This window comes from Erithacus rubecula, assembly GCF_903797595.1.
Source record: "Erithacus rubecula genome assembly, chromosome: 27".
NCBI lineage: Eukaryota > Metazoa > Chordata > Aves > Passeriformes > Muscicapidae > Erithacus > Erithacus rubecula.
The window spans coordinates 2,988,597-3,008,371 of record NC_136679.1 but is presented as its reverse complement, the minus strand read 5'-3'; the positions used below and the strand labels follow the sequence as shown (position 1 = coordinate 3,008,371).

The following is a 19,775-nucleotide window of genomic DNA, read 5'->3' as shown; positions in this document are numbered from 1 at the left end:
GAGAGCTTTATTTAAAGAAAAACTGCACTTATATAGGGTACTTTGTGCAAAACAGAATAGAAAAGACTCACTGGTCCAAGAAGGCGACACCTCTCTAAAATCATGCTTTGTGCAAAAAACATCACGTCTCTCATAGGTGTTTAATCATTGTTATAATTTCTTGTCCTTGAGCAGGCTGAGAATCCCAAGGCTTCAAGGCTGCTTTTTCCCTGGTTCCCAGCAGTATCCAAAGACAAGGAAGCTTTGCTGGTGCCTGGATTTGCAGGTGCTCTGTGCTTGAGATCAAGTGCAGGGCTGGCAGAGGGGTTTTTGCAATGCAATGTGTCAGGGTGTAAATGTGGCAGCCAGAGTCATTTTCGGCAAGGGGACAGTTCTTTCAGTACTGCCAGGTGAGCAAGCCCTTATTCCTGGAAAGTGGAATTTCTTCATTTCTCACTTGTTCTTGCTTGTCTGCAGGGGCACAGCTTTGGGAAGCACATTGTTTGCAGCCCTGCCATTCCCCAGGTGTCCCTTGGATTTTTTTTCCCTACAAGGCCCCTGCCCTCTGTTCTGTCCCAGCATCAAGATCTTTTTTGCAGAGTGTCTGGTTCCTGGAAGCATTTCCAGGAGGATTTGCTCTTTAGACTATGTACCAAGTGCATGGTAATGCCATGCTGATAATCCATGAGTGCGAAGGAGCAGAGGGGAGGTTGAGGAGAGAGACACAGATTGATAAATTTATCCTATAAAAAATGTGATCTAATATGTATGACAGAAATAGAAAAGCCTGCATAGTTCTGCTTATGTGAAATGCTGAGCCAGGTGTCCTTGCCAGGTATTGTCCCCAGTCACATCTTCCCCTGCAAAACTCTTCAGGCCTGGGGAGTGCATAGCTCTGGGAATGTCAGTCTTTCCAAAGCATAGCTTTGAAAATAGATGCCAACTCTGTGATTTCTGTAGGGAGGGCCTTAGGTGATTCCTGGCTATGCCTAAGGCTCCCACAATCAGGGCACTTGATCATTCCTGACCTTTAAAAAGTATTGACACAAAACCTGCAAGGCGACAGAATAGAACTAATGAATGAAGTCCTTTCATTTTATGGAGAACTCCGACAGCCATTTTACACAGAGTTATGAGATGGTGACAAATAGAGTCTCCTGCCCTGGAAGCCAAAATGTGAACAGGAGCATGGGGGTTTTTGTAAGGGAGGGTGTGACTGTGTGAACTCAGGATATGCAAACAAACTGACCTTTGGAAGTGGGACCAGACTGCTGGTAAAGCCCAGTAAGTATCTCTTTAGCAAGCACACTCTGAGTCTTTCCAGTTTTTTTATTAGATGTTCCCTGGAATATAGGGGGAAAAGCTTCTTTTCAACTTGAAGGAAATAAGGCATCGGGGAGGAGAGCACATTCTGAACAATTAGCTTCCGACTGCTTTGCCATGGTGCTGGGAGTGGAACACCTCTGAAACTTCTGTGCAGAAATTCAGTGAATGTATTTGTGCTGTGGAGCACCTCAGTTAGAGTAACCCTCCTGGGGATTGTGTCTGAGATTAGCATACATGAATAGCCTTTGTTTACTCAGAAGAGATAATGCCGGGGTCTGCAGGATAGGGGTGAGATATTTCTAAATTACTCATTCTAAGAAAGCAATTCCTTATCTAAGGGATGATTTTCCATGGAGGCCCTGTCAATGTTTCTGCTCCTTGCACAAGGCCCAAGAGGAGATCCCTCCTTTGAGGGCCAAGATCCCAGTGCTGAGGAAGGAGCTGCAATCACCACTGTGCATCTTCTCTGCAGGGCATAGAGATGTTCCCAGGGGTGATCTCTGCCAGAGCTGAAAGGGATGGCCAGCTGAGACTCCAACAAAGAAATGCCCAGGCAGCAAAGCACAGCTCTGCAGGGAATCAGCCTGAGAGGAGTTTGGCAGGGTTTTTGTTGTGAAGGCAAACACTGTGTGGCACAGGTTTTGGCAACAAGGTCACCTTTGGAAGTGGAACTCAGCTAAGAATCAATCCCAGTAAGTTTGAAAGCCGATTCCTGTTTCACCTGTGGAACAGCTCTGCAGGCACCAGTCAGTAAGAGGGGAGGGAGATGGGATCCATCAGTGGGGAATTTTGCTGTGTTTTCTCTGGCTGCAGAAGGCAGCTGGCCTCAGGCAGGCCATGGATCTCCTTCTTCTCTCAGCCCTGCCAGCCCCTGCTCTCTCCTTTCAGCCAAGCAGACAGAACTCCTGAGCCCTCCTGCTCAGGAATGGACAAGTCCTGTCATGGAGCTCTGGAAATGGGGCTTGATGCTGATGGCTCTGTCTGGCACAGCCCAGGCAGATGCTCCTTTGCTCCCCAGAGGAAAGGATGAATTACCAATGATACTGATTGCAGCACAGCCCCAGCTGCCCTCCCTGCTGCACATGGCATTCCCCAGACTCTTCCTCCCAAGTCTGCAGCGATTCTTGGCTTGCAGGACCTGCTGCTGGTTGGCAGCAGCTGCTCTGCTGCAGGCTCCTGCTGGGAAGAAAAGAGCTGGGGAATAGATGATGCCTTCTTGCAAGGAATGGCACCAGAGTGGAGCCTGGTGTGTTGCATTTGAAGCTGTAGGAGAGATGTAAAAAGGATAATGCAACATAGCTCCTTGTGTAATGGAGAAAGAAAAGAGAGCTTTATTTAAAGAAAAACTGCACTTATATAGGGTACTTTGTGCAAAACAGAATAGAAAAGACTCACTGGTCCAAGAAGGAAATCATGCTTTGTGCAAAACATCACATCTCTCATAGGTGTTTAATCATTGTTATGATTTCTTGTCCTTGAGCAAGCTGAGAATCCCAAGGTTTTAAGGCTGCTTTTTCACTGATTCCCAGCAGTATCCAAAGACAAGGAAGCTTTGCTGGTGCCAGGATTTGCAGGTGCTTTGTGCTTGAGATCAAGTGCAGGGCTGGCAGAGGGGTTTTTGCAATGCAATGTGTCAGGGTGTAAATGTGGCAGCCAGAGTCATTTTCGGCAAGGGGACAGTTCTTTCAGTGCTGCCAGGTGAGCGAGCCCTTATTCCTGGAAAGTGGAATTCTTCATTTCTCACTTGTTCTTGCTTGTCTGCAGGGGCACAGCTTTGGGAAGCGCAGTGTCAGCAGCCCTGTCATTCCCCAGGTGTCCCTTGGATTTGCTTTCTCCACTTGGCCCCTGCCCTCTGTTCTGTCCCAGCCTTTTTTGCAGAGCCTCTGATGCCTGGAAGCATTTCCAGGAGGAGGATTTGCCATGGGCATGGTAATGCCATGCTTATAGTCCATGAGTGCAGTTCATGGAATGGCCCAGCAGAAATGCAGAGCAAGGCTTTCAGTGCTGGGGCTTCACACTTCAAACATGCCTCCTGGGGCTGGAAATCCGGGGTGCTGGGAAGGTGCCCTGGGTCAGGGACCCTGCTCCAGGCTGCCTCCAGGGGCTTATTGCCTTCCCCTATTGCCATTGCAGTACCAGCAGTCTTTGGGGCAGGGATCCTAAACTGTTCCCTGATCCCTCAGGGGGAGCTTCTTCCCATCTCTGGTGTATTTGGTTAGTAAAACTCAGGGCAGTTATCCCCAGGGATGTGACCAGGGAAATGGGCTTTGGGCAAAGAGAGGCCAGAGGAGATTTCTGGAAATGTGGATGGGTGTTTGGAGCCTTTTGCAGGGGCAGCTGCAGGGCTGAATGGATCCCAGCCCATTTTGTAATGAGCTGTCTCAGTGTGAGTGGTGGAAACTGGGGAAAGCTGACCTGGGGGAGCGGAACCAGACTTCTCATTGCCCCAGGTGAGTTGTGTCCCCTCTGAGCCATGGTGAAGCAAGCACTGACAGTGTTAAGCTCCAGCTGCACAGAGCAGGGCAAGGGCTTTGTGGAGAAATTTGGGCTTGTTTTAATATTTTGAGGAAAGAAGTGGGAGGCTTTGTGTTTAAACGGTGTGTACTAGAATTGTGTCCATGTTGTGGAAAAGAAGTATTTGAAAAGTGACAAGTAAATGAAATGCCGGTGTAGGGATTTTTAAGACTAAATATGATATCTGAGATTTTTGTAACTGAACTCAGTTGAAAACTTCAGTCCACTCAAAAACAGATTAATGTTTGTTTGCAAAGGGGGAGCAGAATGAAGATCAAGCTGTTGGCAGCAAGCAATACCAGTGATATCTGGGTTACTGCTGGGAACTGCAGAACTGGAGCTCAGAGAGCAGGAATGGAAATGACACCAGCTGTGGATCCTTACTTTTAGCTGTGGGGATTCTGAGGACGTGTTTGGACACTCCCTGCTAAATTACACCCCTTGGGGTAAACATGGCACTGCTGGGGTATGAGTTGGACTTAATGGTCTTGGAGGGCTTTTCCAACCTGAACAATTCTGTGTTGCTGTGATTCCATGTGTGAATCATTACAACATGAAGTGCAGCCTGCAAAGGAGGGTGAACATTGCAAGAAAAGTGAGCAAAAAGGTGACACAGGGTGGTGAGACCCGACAGCAGCAGCAGCCAGGAGGCTCCAAACACATCCTGGGGGCTTGTGTGAGCACATAGGGATGCAGAGATGCTGCTGATGCATAGAGACAGAGGACAGAATACACAGATGGTGAATTAACCTGGAAGAGGAATATGGCTGAAGGAATGTGTGCTGATTTATGCTGAGGTGATAGCCAGTAATGTTGGTAATAGCCAGTAATACTGGTGATAGCCAGTAATGCTGGTGAGCATGTGTGGATTTGCTGGAGAGTAGGGGGGTTCTGCAAAGGGACCTGGATAGGCTGGATAGATGAGCCAAATCCAACCAGGTGAGGTTTAACAAGACCAAATGCCAGGTCCTGCACTTTGGCTACAACAACCCCTGCAGCACTCCAGGCTGAGGGCAGAGTGTCTGGGCAGTGACCAGGCAGAAAGGGACCTGGGGGCACTGATGGACAGCAGGCAGGACATGAGCCAGCAGTGGCCCAGGTGGCCAAGAAAGCCAATGGCTCCTGGTCTGGATCAGGAATGGTGTGGCCAGCAGGATCAGGGCAGTGATTCTTCCCGTGCTCAGCACTGGTCGGGCAGCACCTCGATTTCAGAAGGACATGGAGGGGCTGGAGCATGTCCAGAGAAGGACAACAAGGCTGGTGAGGGGCTGGGAACACAAACTGTAACAGGAATGGCTGAGGGAGCTGGGGATGTTTATCCTGGAGAAGAGGAGGTTCAGGGGTGACCTCATGATTCTCTACAACTCCCTGAAAGGTGCCTGTGGCCAGGTGAGGGTTGGGCTCTGCTCCCAGGTGACCACTGACAGAATGAGAGGACACAGCCTCAAGTTGGGTAAGGGAAGTTCAGGTTGGACATCAGGAAAAAATTCTTCACTGAAAGAGTGATTTGGCATTGGAATTGTCTCCACATGGAGGGGATGGAGTCACCATCCCTGGAAGTGTTTAACAAAGCCTGGACTAGGACTCAGTGCCATGCTTTAGTCCATGAGGAGGTGTTAGGTCATAGGTTGGATTTGATGATCTCAAAGATCTTTTCCAACCCAGTTCCTTCTGTGATTCTGTGAGTTGCTTCCAATAAAACCTTGCCCTGCCATGTTCTCCACCCTTTACCCTGTAAACACATCCCAGGGCAGCATTTTGCAAAGCATTGTGTCACAGTGCTATTCTGGGACTTTTGGCAAGCTTACATTTGGAGCTGGCACCAAACTTATGGTTTCTCCAGGTATGTCTGAATTCCCAGGTGGAAGTTATTTCACTTCACAAGTTATTTTGCCTGTTTTGCCACCCCACAATATTTTAGCAACAGGACTATACATTTTCAATTGGTGTTAAGAGCAAACTATTTCCATGGCTGCAAGCATGTTCTCCCCTCCCAGATCTTGAGAATGAACACAGCAGAGGTTTTACATGTGCAAGAGGATTTGTCTTGGAAAGTCAATAGGAAATGGGCTCCTACATTAAGCTCTTCAAGCAGAGGAGAAGCAAAGACAAATGGTGAAATTTTGCACAGAGCAGGAAAATGCAGAGAGGTGAAACTGGTTTCATAAAGCTGTAATAGGTAAAAAGAATTTTTCTTGTATGTGGATAGAAATAGTTGGAGATAACCAGACTCATAATTGTATGAGAACACAAAAAATTCTCATATTGAGTCGTGCTTTGGACATCCTTGAGCTGTAATCTTGGGAAGTGGGTTTCTGTTATTATATAAACAACAGACAGTCAGGAAGCTCAGGGAGCTTGACCTTGGGAATGACACCAAGTTCATGGCACAGCCAGCTTGTCCTGGGAATTCACCTTGCCCTGCAACATCCGGGTGAAGTTTGGAGCACATTGGAACTGGTGGAGAGCAGCATAACCAGCCTCAAAATTGAGGGTGCAATGAATATTTAGATAGAAGGGAAATAGGGCAAGAAGCAAAGTTAATTACTGGAGAGATGGAAAGGTGACCCTTGCCACAAAATATTTTTTCTGAACAAAAAAGGATGGATAAAAAAGTGTGCCTTAACTGTTGCTGCCACAAATCTATGAAAAAAAATTTCCTCCAAACCCCTCTTCTCTTGTTTGAAACCCTTTGTAAAGGGGAAAGAAAGTTACATACCCCAAGATATCAATATTTTTTGTAACTCTATCAGATTTTCCAAATTTCTTTAAAATATATTTAGAATTGTTTAAATTGAGTAAGTTTATTGTCTAAATTGAATAAGTTTTACTCTTGAAAAATAATATTTCCATTTCTTAAAATAGTAGTGATTCTTAAGATAATTTCAACATGATGTTTTTCTTAAAGTTAAAAAGCCAACAACATAGGGAAAGAATTTCTTCTGGAAACCTCTGAGGAAACTGCTCTTATTTTAAATAATCCTCCCTGACCCTCTTCAAAAACATCTGAGAGAAATGAGAATCTCAAGTTTATATGGAGCCATCAGCAAGCTAAAGGAGCTATAAATGAGAGCTCTGAGTTCATGTAGGTGTCTCCAGATTTCCCATTAGGGACACATTTGTGTGCAGCTGCTCCAGATCTTGGTCACACCATGGGAACGTCCCTGGTGCATCCTGAAACCTCAGGGTTTAGTGGCAGAATGAGCAATGATCACCCTGCCCCAAAGAATTGCACACAAAATGAGCTTTCTACTCAAAAACTTAATGGAAACTCTGTTCTGGAATCACTCTTGACTAATTCAGATAGCAAATCCAAGAGAATGGGATGATGGAGGTTTCACTGCACCATCAGTCCCTAGGGCAGCTGTGAAGTAGCAGTAAATAAATTAATTTTTGAGAGGAGAATCTGACTGGCAGAATAAATAAATGAGGAATAAGATGGAGAATAGAAGTTGTGGTGCAGCTGGCTTTCTGGAACCAATGGGACAAGTATGACTGAGGGAATATTAAGGAGAGTGTGTTTGGCAGTGCAAAATGCAAAATACCACACGGAAAGAAAGTTAATAGGTGGAAAAGTCCTGGGTAAATGCATCTGTCTGTTGATAGAGATAACCAGGATTTCTTTTGGTGGAGTATTTAATTGCTGAAAGTTCCATTCAGTGCTGCTCTGGATATTGTAGAGGCCTGTGCTGTTGTGTGGTTATGGGAGTAATTACAAACTCACATTTGGATCTGGAACGAGACTTCTGGTTTTGCCAGGTACATTTACCCTGATTTTTTTACTAATTTGCAAGTCTGTTAATACACACCAAGATCTGGGAATGGCAGCTCTCAAGGGCATTGTAGCCCAGCTCAAGCAGTGGTATTTAGCTCAGGGCAGTATCCAAGGGCAGGCACAGGCTTCCAGTGCTTCTCCTCTGACTGCACTCCTGGGAGTGCCAACACAGAGCCTGGTTCTGCTCTTCTGCACAGTCAGTCCTGGATTTGTTCTCTCTCAAAGGGTCTATCCATGGCACTTTTATTGGCCTCAAGAAAAGTAATGGATTATACATGTCACATGGAAATGCATTGAAAAGCAAGGATGTTTGTAATATTTACATTGCTGGCCAAGAGCCAGGGATGTGCAGCCAGAGCCCAGAAACAACTCCATCCTGGGCTGCATTCCCAGAAGCATTCCCAGGAGATTGAGGGATTGATTGATTGATTGATTGATTGGTTGATTGATTGAGGGATTGATTGATCCCATTCTGCTCTGCTCTGCCCAGGTGAGACCCCACCTGCAGAGCTGTGCCCACCTCTGGGCTCCCAGCAAAGACAAGGATCTGCTGGAGTGGATTAACAGGAGTGCCACAAAAAATGCTCAGAGGGATGGAGCAGCTCTCCTGTGGGGACAGGCTGACAGGGATGGGGTAGTTTAGCCTGGACAAGGCTCCAAAGAGATCTTATTTCAACCTTTCAGTACCTAAGAGTATTTACAGGCTTATAGGAAAGATGGAGAATAAGTTTTTAAAACAATCTATAGTGACAGGACAGAGAGTAATGGTTTTAAACTAGAAGAGGGTAGATCCAAACTGGAGTTAAAGAAGAAATTATTTTACTATGAGAGTGATGAAACACCAGCACAAGTTGCCCAGAGAGGTGGTACATGCCCCATTCCTGGAAATATTCAGTGTCAGGTTGGAGGGGGCTGTGAGCAATCTCAGTTGAAGCTATCACTTTTCTACCTTGTATTGCACGAACTACTCTATATATAACTGTAGTGTTTCTGTTTTAAAAGCTCTCTCTTTTTGCTTCTCCATTACACAAGGAACTATGTTGCATTATCCTTTCCACTGCTCCTGTAGCCAAAATGCAACACATGGACACTTTGTTATCCACAAATATTGCAGAGGATTCTGTTTGGGAATGGGACTTGCAGCTTTGCTGAGCTGTCACAGCTGCAGGACCATTGGTAACGCTCCAGGCACTGCAGAGACTGGGTGTGAATTCCCAAAAAATGGAGTTATCAGGGCTGCCTGTGAGGCTCCAAGACCTGGACAGGGGCACAATGTGCCACTGAAACCTTTGAGGACACAACTGTAACATCACAGAGGTTTCCTGGGTCATGTGAGTTATGGAGATGGAGAGGGAAAAATGACATTAGGAAAAAGATCTTTGTTGGTGATCAAAGCAAAGGTGGTAGTAAATACTCAGGAGAAAAGCTGGGCTGAAAGGCTGTAACCTCAACTGCACAGCTCAGTGAACTGGAATTTCAGGTGATATTACAGGCGGAAAAGCAGATCATTCCTTGTACTGGCCCAAAATATATAACACCACACAACAGTAGCCAGGTAATGAATGGACATTTTAAAAATTTGATCCTTGTGTTTCTGATGCTGATAATCTTCTAGTGGATTTATTTGGCACTTTGATAGTGTCTGAAGTCAGCATATTTCACCATTGCTCCCTGAAGTTACCCCCTGCTCTGGACTGTGTGTTGGTCTGGCTGCCAGTGTGCAGCACATAAACCCACCCACATTTTTGTAGAGGCTGGCACCAGTGTGTCAACCAGGGATACACAAAACCCACATTTGGAACTGGGACCCAGCTTCTTGTCACCCCAAGTAAGCTTGAGCTTTCTGTTCCGTATTAGCACCAGGACTGGTACATCATTTGTTTATTGGGTAAATGTGATTCCTTTTTCTCTGGTCCCAGAATGAAAAGCCAGACATGGTTAAGGGATAAAAGGGTTTTTATCTCATTATTTAATGAGGATCCTTAGGTGCAACAGTTTGTCAAGGTGGAATACTCTGAAGTGCACACACATGGTAGATTTTGTGTACAATTTTTACAGACCTTGCAAATTAGCATATCTGACAGAGATTCCCTAATGAGAAGATTGAATGAGTAGTGTGACATTTCCATATTCTAATGTATTGCCCCCAGATGGGCTTAATCTTGGTTTACAGAATGTGTTCTGGAGAGAACCTTGCTTTCTCAAGGTAGTGTAAGATTTCTGGCCTCCAGCTGTGAGGCCTTTAGGATGTTTGAATACCAGGACTATGCTAAGATACCAGGCTTAAAGAATTACAAGTATGTATGCTAAGAGTGCTGAGAATACATAAAAGATATATATTTTAAAAAGGCAAAAAAATCCTAACGGCATCAGATGTACCAGGGATTTCATGGGAGCATATTCCAACTTCTTTTCATCTTCCTTTGGCAAAACCAGTCAGGATAGAGATGCTCTCTTGGAATGGCAGGAGGGCTTGGCTGTGGTGTGGCAGTGACCCCCTGCAGGACAGAGCAGTGAGAGAAGGGTGATGTCCACCCAGCTTTAATAGCCATGGCATGGTGACTGCAGCTTCTTCTCACTAAGGGCTTAGAGACTGGATTTGCTAAGGCTTAGCCTAAGAGAATATGCCAAGATCTTTCTTTTTTAAAGTCCATAAGCATTGTATGATTCCAAGATTTTTTTTCTGGAAACAAAATCTCTGCTATGTATAATTGAAAACTTGATCTCCCAATTGAAAACCTGATTTTGGAAGAAAAAAACAGGGAAAAGCATTTTGTGAAAATGACAGTTCTCAGGAGGTTCATGAGCAGCCACTTCAAGTCTTTTTGTTTTGAGGAAATTGTCACACAGCTGGGTTAATCCATCTCAGTCACCTGTGAGACAGTGGATTAGATCAGCAGAATTTCTCCTTCTGACCCCCCAAAAATCTTTTCTTAACATTGTTGAAAGGAGGAGAACATAGCAATTCTCTCCTGTGGTTTAGGTGGTGCCTGAGTAGATCCATACATGAACACAAACAGGGCATTGCTTCCCAATAAGAAAAAATTCATTAAAAATTAATCTCAATTTTTTCTGAATGTGAACATGTGCTAAAAGCTCAGGAATTGCCCTGGTTTGGTAGTAGAGAACTGTTTGTTCTGTTGGCACTTGATTTCTGCTCACATGCTGGGTATCTTCCTCTATTAACTCACTGTTACTTTTGGTTCAGTGGGACATCTTTCCTTTAAAAGGTTTGTAAGAAAGACTTTGGATAATTTTGGCAGTTTGACTTCCCCAAGTATAGTTACAGAGGCAATAACAAACACATTTTTTGGAAGAAAACCAGAATTAGGCCTGAAGTCTGTCAGTAAAGCAGCATGTTCATATTTGCAAACACTGAATCTCTCCTCAGAGTTCTCTGTACTTTGGATGACATGAGTAGTGCTGGACCAGGGCTTGCTTCTGCTACCTGAGTGTGTCCAGACAGAGTCTAGAAAGTCTGGGAAGGGTTCCTGTCCTAAATGTGTCCATCTAGTCTTGCTGTAGCCACACAGCATCTAGCTGGGAACAGAACAGATAAAGAACATTTATTTCAGTGGTAAACAAGATTTTAAGGCTCTTTCTTGACTTTCCCCAATGAAAAGAAATTAGAATTTCTTCATCTGGGAGCTAAGCTGTCTTCAGTATTTCTACAAGATGACAGATTTCACAGAGGAGCTCTGCCAGACCTTTTGGAACATGCATTGATGGAACATGATGGAAACATCACTAAATGTGATGTTAATTCATTGGAGCTGCTCCTCTGGGGCAAGATTGGCCTGTATGAGTGGGCAGGGCTCCAGATGTTCCTGGAGTGGGACAAAGCTCCAGGCTGGCTCCAGCTGTGGAATATCATGTCTCAGGCTGAGGAGTGGTAAGAGCTCCAAAAATTCTGTCACCAGTTCCAGTCTGGCCAGAGATGCAGATAAGTTGCTTTGGAAGGAATGGAGAATGTGGTCATTTTCTGCATGATACTACCTGGGAATGAAACCAGCTCAGGATTTCTACTACAGCTTGTTTGGAGGGGAAAAAAGAAAGGGCACAGGTCTCAATGTGATGTTGGAACAGGATTCAACTCCCCTGAAATCAGTCTCTAGTTGGCTGTCTCTGTAGGATGGGCAGGAATAGCATTCCAGCAGCTCCTGCTCTTCCACCTGGAAGACATCCTTCAGTAAAGATAAAATTATGCAGTATAGAAAGCTCAGAGCATTATTATTTATCATTAATTCTCACTCTTTCCTTTGAATAAAGGTCATAAATATGCAGCATCTCCAGCAGAGGCTTGAGCTCATTAAGACAGAATAACAGGTCACAGGGCTGTGGTTAGAGTAGATGTTGTTCAGCAAAACTATCTCAAACTTTCACACCAGTGGGCAAAAACACCAAGGAACTTACAGGAACTGAACTGCAGCACCAGAACAGTGGCAGCCACCACTCTGAGTAAGAACAGGAAACTAATATTTTGCAAAACTGCTGAAGCTTCCTGTGAAAAACAGACTTTACTGATTTATGTGTTCAAGATCAAAGCATTGCATAGATTGAAAAGGAGAAAAACACCCTAATTTGGAGAGATGTAGATATTTATCTACACAGTACTCGTGATGAGAGAGGAGAGCAGCTTGACAAATTCTTCCTTTCATTTCCATGTACCCCATGGCCATGATCCACCCTGGCTCATCTGTAGTTTATACAGGGGATCTATCATCAAGCTTTTGACCAGCTCCTGCCTTCCTCTCCCTAAAAAAATCACTATTTCCAAAAAACTAACTGGTAGTATGGGAGGTAAGGGAGATCCAACAGACATCAGGCTGTATTTCTGCACACAGAGAGTCTCATCAGGTTCTTCAAAGCCAGGGCAAAGCTAGAATGGATGAATTACAATTCAGGAGACAGGCCAGAAAATGAACCCTTAGGATTTGTGGATTTTTTTTTTTTTTTTTTTTTCCTGAGATGATACTAATAGGGAAACTAACTGTTTCTCTGAGGTGGGAACAGCTGGGAGCAGAACAAAGAACATTTATTTCAGTGATAAAGAGGATTTTGAGACACCTTTCCTGTGGGAAGAAATGGAAATTTCTTCATCTGGAAGCTAAGATGTCTTCAGTATTTCTACAGTATTTATCAGTGAACAGGGAGAAAGCAAAGATTAAATTCAACTCTCAATCCTACACAGCAACACTTATCAGTTAATATGTGAACTGTTAAGATGTGAACTGAAGCTCTCATTGAAATCTGTGAAGGCCAATGGAAAATGCAGCCATGGGGCTGCTGAGAGCCCCAAACCTGCACTGAGACTACAATATGTCTGTAATATTTCATTTAGTCATCATGAGAGCACTGCAGTGTCTGGAACATTTTACTGTTAGCCATGAACAAGGACTTAGGAATGCACCTTCTCATAGAATCAGATGAAATGTATGCTTAGAGTAGAAGTTTATAAAGCTAAATATGCAAAAAAGGGTTTAACCTCAGGTTGTGTTTTGATATGTGTGGAAAATCCCAGTCTGACTGACTTGCTAGCAGAGTTTGAAGCAAGGAATGAGCCCCAGCTGTCATATCTGCAGCCTTTAGTGCCTCAAACCCCTCTCTGCAGGGTAAAATTTTGTAAAAAAATTGGAAGAAGAGGCAGAACATGATGACACATTTGTTTGCTTCTCCCTTTTGTCCCATTGTCCCTATTTTTCTTCTCAAGCTTCCTGCTGTAGCAGCACCATCAGTGGTCTGCTGGTACATGTGGACACCCTTAGGGTTCAGAGATTTATCCACTGCCCCTCAGGACACAGGGGGAAGGATTTTGCATTTGGTGGATTTGACCAAACATTTGCAGAAAAAGCAGAATGGCCCTGGGCTGTCTCAAGAATCACAGAATGGTTTGGATTGGCAGGGAGCTCCAGCTTCAAATATGTCCCTGGGTGCCCCCAGGCCAAGGTGCCAGAGTCCAGTGAGCTGTTGAGAGGAATGGACAGGTATTGTCTGATTAGGAACAGTGAATAATGCAGCAACACACTCTGCCTCTTCCAAGCAGCAAGAAGTGATTTATTGAAAAGCCGTGGCATTTATATAAGATAGAGAATCCAAAACAAAGTAGAAAAGACTCATTAGTCCAAGAAGGCAGCACATGTTTGAAAACATGCTTTCTGCAAAATGAGACACTTAGCTCAGTGGTCAACACCAGGTGTTTATTTGTGTTGTTCTTTCTTCCTTCTCTTGTTTGGACTCTGAGAAAAATCCCCAGCCTGGGAAATGGTCCGAGGTGGAGCTGAAAAATCCAGATTGGATTTTTCCATGAGCCTTCAGAAGTGTCCACAAGGCATGGACATGCAAGGTGTGGATGCCCACAAACCTTTTCAGATGCTCCAGGAATTCTGCCTGGCCTTTCTGTGTCTCCCACACAACAAAAGTCAAGAGAAGCAGCTTCTGCATCGTTTACTGTAGATGTTTGGTTCTCTAAAGGTGTCCTGGCACAAGATCCCACTGGAATAATGCAGAAACCTGCATTTCCAGGTGGCTGAATGCTAAACTGAAGGAACTGTGAATGTGTAATCTGACCCAATGATTCCTTTTCTCCCCTTGCAGAGGTTACTCCATCTCCCTCGGTCTACAGGCTGACCTCTAAAGATGACCAGGATCTGGAAATGTGCCTTATCACAGATTACTCCCCTGAACAACTCGCCCTTAACTCGGCTGAGCAGCACACATCTGCTGTTGTGGAGGTGGAAAGTGCAGAGAGCAGGAAGGAATCCAGCTACCTGTCCACCTACTGGGCCAGGAGGGATGAGCTGCACTGTGGTGCCAGGCACGAGGGCTTTGGAGAGCTGGAGGGAGAGGACCCTGAGAGTGGTAATGGCATTTCTGGGGCTGTGGGCAGGGTTGGAGGTGCTCTGGGTGCTGCTGGTGGGAGCAGGACTGGGCTGCAGCTCCCTTGTGTCAGGAAAATTAATCCACAAACACCAGAGGTTTATGTCCAAAGAGGAGACAGAGTCCTGTAACTTTATTCAAATAAAGGGAGAGGCCATGGGGCATTCTCCTGGGATCTCTCAGATTTTTGGAGGACACAGCCTCCTTTGTATCCCAATTTCCCATCTGCATTTCCCTCTCTCTTTCCCCACTGGCTGTGGTATTTGAGAGGCACAGACTTCCCAGAACACCTGATACCTGAGATTCCCCTCTAATGTATAACCCTCTCTTTTAATTTTTAATTCCTATAGAATTCATAGTTTTTCCCCATTGCTTCTTTCAATATCCAATTTAATTTTTCAGCAAACCTACAGTTTGTTTGTAAAGGCAAATATATTTTTCCATTCACCAATCAGTGGAATCCATTCCATTGTTTCTTTTATCTCTCAGTGCTGGTTTTACCCACCAGCAGACCCACAGCTTGTTTGTAAAGACAAATCCCTCATTCCTCTCCCAGCCCTGCAGGCAGTGCTCCACTATGGTCCCACAAGACACAGGAATGTTTCCTCATTTCTCTGTTTTCTCTCTCCTTCCTCCTTGGTGCAAACAGGATTAAGGATCTGGTACAGTCATAGTAGAGAGATCTTAAAAACACACTCTGGGGGGATAGAAAGCTTGACATTCCTTTGTCCAAAAGGACACTGAAGTTTAACTAGATCATATTTTATGCTTGCCCTGAGAAAGGGAGAAAAGAGTGTTTATGGGAGGGTTTGTTGGCCAGAAACTCTAATTCTGTCCTTCTAAACAGAGATATCTTTATAGACCTCTGAAAAAGTACATTTTTGTTATTAATCAAATTTATTGTTACTCTCTGCAGGTGCCAGTGCTGTCTGTTTCACAGGGCTGTCCCCACACTTCAGGACAGGTATGTACACATATTTTAACACAGCATTTTAGGAGAAAACTCTGGCCTGAATAAAGCAAATATCTTCCCAAGTTTCTACTCCTTTTCCCTGCCTGCAGATTTATTTTTGAAGCAACAAAAAGTCAGACAGAAAATTTCCAAAAGGGCCCCCACAGGTTTTAAACATCAAGACTGAAAGTGGTGGTGTTAAAGCACCTTCCTGAGCCAAGGTGATAATTTAATGCAGTGCAGGCAGCACCCAGAGCTCCTGCTCTGACTCACCAGAGTGACTCCAGCTACTGCTGTGAGTCAGCACTGCCTCAGCTCAGCTTCAAGGAGCTGGGTTATTTTGGGTGCTCAAAGCCCTAATGAAACACCAGCTAAGCTGGTGGTTTGTGTGCTCAGGGCTCAGCAGTGCTGGGTGCACCCAAGCTCTGCCCTGCTCACACAGCAGCTGTGACCTTGCAAATCTTTCCAAAACAGGCTTCAGGAAAATAGTCAGCTGTAAACAGGGCTGATTCTATTCTCTCCGAAAGGTTCTCGCTGATGTGAAAAACGAGGTTCACTTCTTTCACTTCCCTGGTAACTTAAAAAGATTTAATGAAAAAAAAAAAAAAGACAAATAACAGACAAAGACAATTAAGCAAAGGGTTAATGTGACTGGGTGCTGGGCACTCAGCCAAGAGCACCCTAACTCAGAAAGCACTTTGTTAAATGTATCAACATGTTGTATATTCATAGACCCTCATGCATTATTCAAAATCAACCCCCTCCACCACAACTTGTAAATCAATTATTTTTGTGTTGCCACCCTGTTGACTACTCCCTGATCAATACATTCCTTCCCTGGAGTTCTGGTTGTCTTCATCCAGATAGGATAATCCAAGAATGTGAAGAATTTACTGATTATCGTTCTACCATTCTCTGAGTTAGTTACATGAACAAAAGCTTTTCACATCACCATGTTGTAGTCCAAGAAAAATATATTTATCATACTACTATTTCTAAGTTCTGTTAATAACAGAACTAAAAGAAACTATATTCATTCAGCAAAGTTTTCCAACATTATACATATAGCATTCATTTTAATATTTGTGAAAAGCCAACAGTATAATATGTACTTATAACACTGATAAACATACAGTGAGTTTTTGCTGACAGTTCCCCTCCTTCTCCAGTTCAGATCAATGTATTTTTAAATACAATTTTTTTTAACTTCAGATTAATATAAAATTGAAATACACTAGTGTTCTATGATTAAAATCAAAATTTCCCTCTGCCCATCTTCAAAAAAAATTAGAGGAAGGAGGGCTGCCTGCAGCACCTTGAGTTCACAAAACACAGTATTTCAAACCAGTTAAGTGACTGGCTGATTTGCATATGGGGTAATTAAGTGGTTATTGAATGGAAGAGATTGAAGTCTCTGAGTGCTGCTCCCTGTCTTGTTTCCTGTCCTCCCAGCTGATTCCATCACACAGCAGAGCAGCTTTGTTGAGAAACGTTCAGTCTGTGGAACACCAGGATGTCCCAGTGCCCTTGTGACTCTCATTTTCTGTGTGTTTTTTTCCAGATGAACGCTTGAACACACTGTCTTTATCACAGCTGGGCCTCAAAATAGTTTTAATGAAAGCAGTGCTTTTTAATGTGCTGATGACAGTGCTTGTGTGGAAGAAAAAAAAGGTGAGTATGCTTGGGGGGGTCAGAAAACATCTGTCAGAAAACATCTGGATTGGTTCTTCAGCTATGAATGCTCCTTCTCTCTGGAATTGCTGTTTATGCAGTCTATCCACACTTCTTTTGTCTGCCAGCAGTAAAATCCCTCCATTCCTCTGGCCATACCATTTTCACCCACCCCTCAGTTGCTCTTCCTTGTCCATAAGGATTTTTTTTTTTCCTTTCAAGATATTTCTCCCTTCTATTTTTACATCCATCCCTTCCCTTACCTGCATTCATCCATCAGATTTCTTCCCTCACCTGTCTCCAGCTGGGAAAGTTTGATGGTTATTGCCTTTAATATAAATCCTAATATATTAGTTTTTTCCCAGTGTCTGCTTCATCTCTTTCTCTTGCTTGGACACTTCAGCTCTACAATTGTGCAGCTGTAACCCAAATAATGATTTAACACACCTTTGTTTTTGTTACAGGACTGAAAGTGGTGCAGTCCTGAAGTACCAAAACCATCAGAAAGCATCGTGAGCAAGAGGGAGCACGGGGATATTCCTTGTGCAGGGGGCATCATTGTTGTTCTTATAAACCACACCAGCCATTATATTCTAAATTGCTTTATTTGCATTGCTTTAAAACTACTCAAAAGGGAACATTTCCAGCATTTTGCCCTCCTGGGTCAGAGCCTCTTCTGCATGAAGAAGACTTTGCTGTAATTACACATTGCCAAACATAGCTGTTATTTACATTAAAATCACGACTTCTGCCTGCAGCAATGCAGTTTGTTAAAAACTGCAAACCAAATGTCACCTGAATGGGAATTTTCCCCATTTTGGTAGCTTTAGGGTATTCATGTTTCTTAGAAACCTTTTCAGGTGCAAATGAAACACTTTGAAAAGCAAAGGGAGGCTGATTCAGGATACACTGTCCTGCCAGGCTTTACTAGATCAAAGCAAAATATCCCTTTTTTTCCCCTAAAAGATGAGCTTCAGGTCTCCCAGAAGTCTCAAATTCAGTGAAATTGTCACTTTCATATCACAGAAAAAAAAAGAAAAATAGTATTTTTATTATTTTTTAAAAGTCTATCTGACCATAAACCATCTTGATTTAAACCAGTTTAATATTTGGCTTTGTATTTAGTAAAAATACAAATCACTTTTATTCTTTTTGTTTACTTCTAACAACCTGTGATCTCACAACTTCTTTTTGTAACAATTGCATAAAAATATACTGAAATATTTACTTGTTCATGTGTGCTCACCTTGGAACAGTGCTTGCCTGTGGCATCTGCATGCTGCTAATTCACAAACTGTACTGGCACCCAAAAAATGTCTTGCCATTTCTTTAGGCTGTTATCAAACAATTCTTACAAAAAATGAGAAAATTGTTTGTCTCTTGTGTTTGTTGTTGGAGGCTTCACCCTTTCAGCTGAGCTTTGGGAGGGAGGAGGGAAGGGGTTGGATCCACCATGGAGGGTGGGAACAAAGTCCTTCTGCAGGACATCTGTGCTGTGTCCTGTGAGGACAGAGGGGAGAGGGAGAATTCACAGAATTCACAGAATTCACAGAATTCACAGAATCAGTGGGTTGGAAGAAACCTTCAAGATCATCAAGTCCAACCCAGCTCTAACACCTCAACTAGACCATGGCACTGAGTGCCACATCCAGTCTGTTTTTAAACACATCCAGGGATGGTGACTCCAGCACCTCCTTGGGCAGATGATTCCAGTGCTTTATCACTCTTTCTATGAAAAACTTGTTCCCAATATCCAACCTGTATCTCCCCTGGTGCAGCTTCAGACTGTGTCCTCTCATTCTGTCAGTGCTGCCTGGAGAAAGAGACCAACCCCACCTGAGCACAGCCACCTTTCAGGGAGCTGTAAGAGTGATAAGGTCACCCCTGAGTCTCCTTTTCTCCGGCCTAAACAACCCCACAGTTCCTCACAGGGTTTGTGTTCCAGACCCCTCACCAGTCTCGTTGCCTCCTCTGGATGTGCTCAAGCATCTCAATGTCCTTCCTAAACTGAGGGGACAGAACTGGACACAGCACTCAAGGTGTGGCCTCACCAGTGCTGAGTAGAGGGGAGGGGGAGCCCCTCTGCCCTGAGACTGTGCTGGGTGGACACAACAAAAAATGTCTTGGCCACAGTGAGGGGACTGGTCACAGCCCCAGGATCCTGGATTGCTGCTGCTGTGGGGACACAGGGCCCTGAGGAGTCCCCATGTCCCCAGTCCTGAGTGTCACAGCAGCACAGGGTGCCTGCTCTGCAGTGATGCATACAAAAATGGATAATGTTTCACATAATTCTGTAAAACACCAATGGACCCCCTTGGCCTCAGGTTCTGTCTGGCCCTGGCAACTCTGGAAGGGAAATGTTCTCCTGTTCAATTTCTCCATCTACTTGTGCCCCAGTGAGGCTCTTCTGGGACTAACTAAAAACAGGCCAGACAAAATAAAGGTAATAAAAAGCAGTTACATTTATTGAATATATTTATTTATTGAAGGGTCTTCAGGTACATTTAAGGCAGACAAAGCCCCCCAGGGGCTACACCCCAAAATGGACAACAGGGTCATGGGTTTGGTTTTCACACTTTTATAAGTTTGGTCCATTTGTATATTGGAGATTAATCTTCCAGTTATAGCTTCAGGTAATGAAGTCGTTTACCTCAGGCTTGCTCCCCTCAACTCACTTTTTCA

At 44.1% G+C, this 19,775-nt stretch overlaps 1 gene segment (V, D, J or C); it reads left to right on the top strand.

Moving 5' to 3' along the window:
* Positions 1-2,877: 2,877 nt before the first annotated feature.
* LOC306812832 (M1-specific T cell receptor alpha chain-like) lies at positions 2,878-18,454 on the top strand. The segment is given in 5 exons: positions 2,878-3,003; positions 14,189-14,452; positions 15,387-15,434; positions 16,984-17,093; positions 17,558-18,454.
* Positions 18,455-19,775: the final 1,321 nt, after the last annotated feature.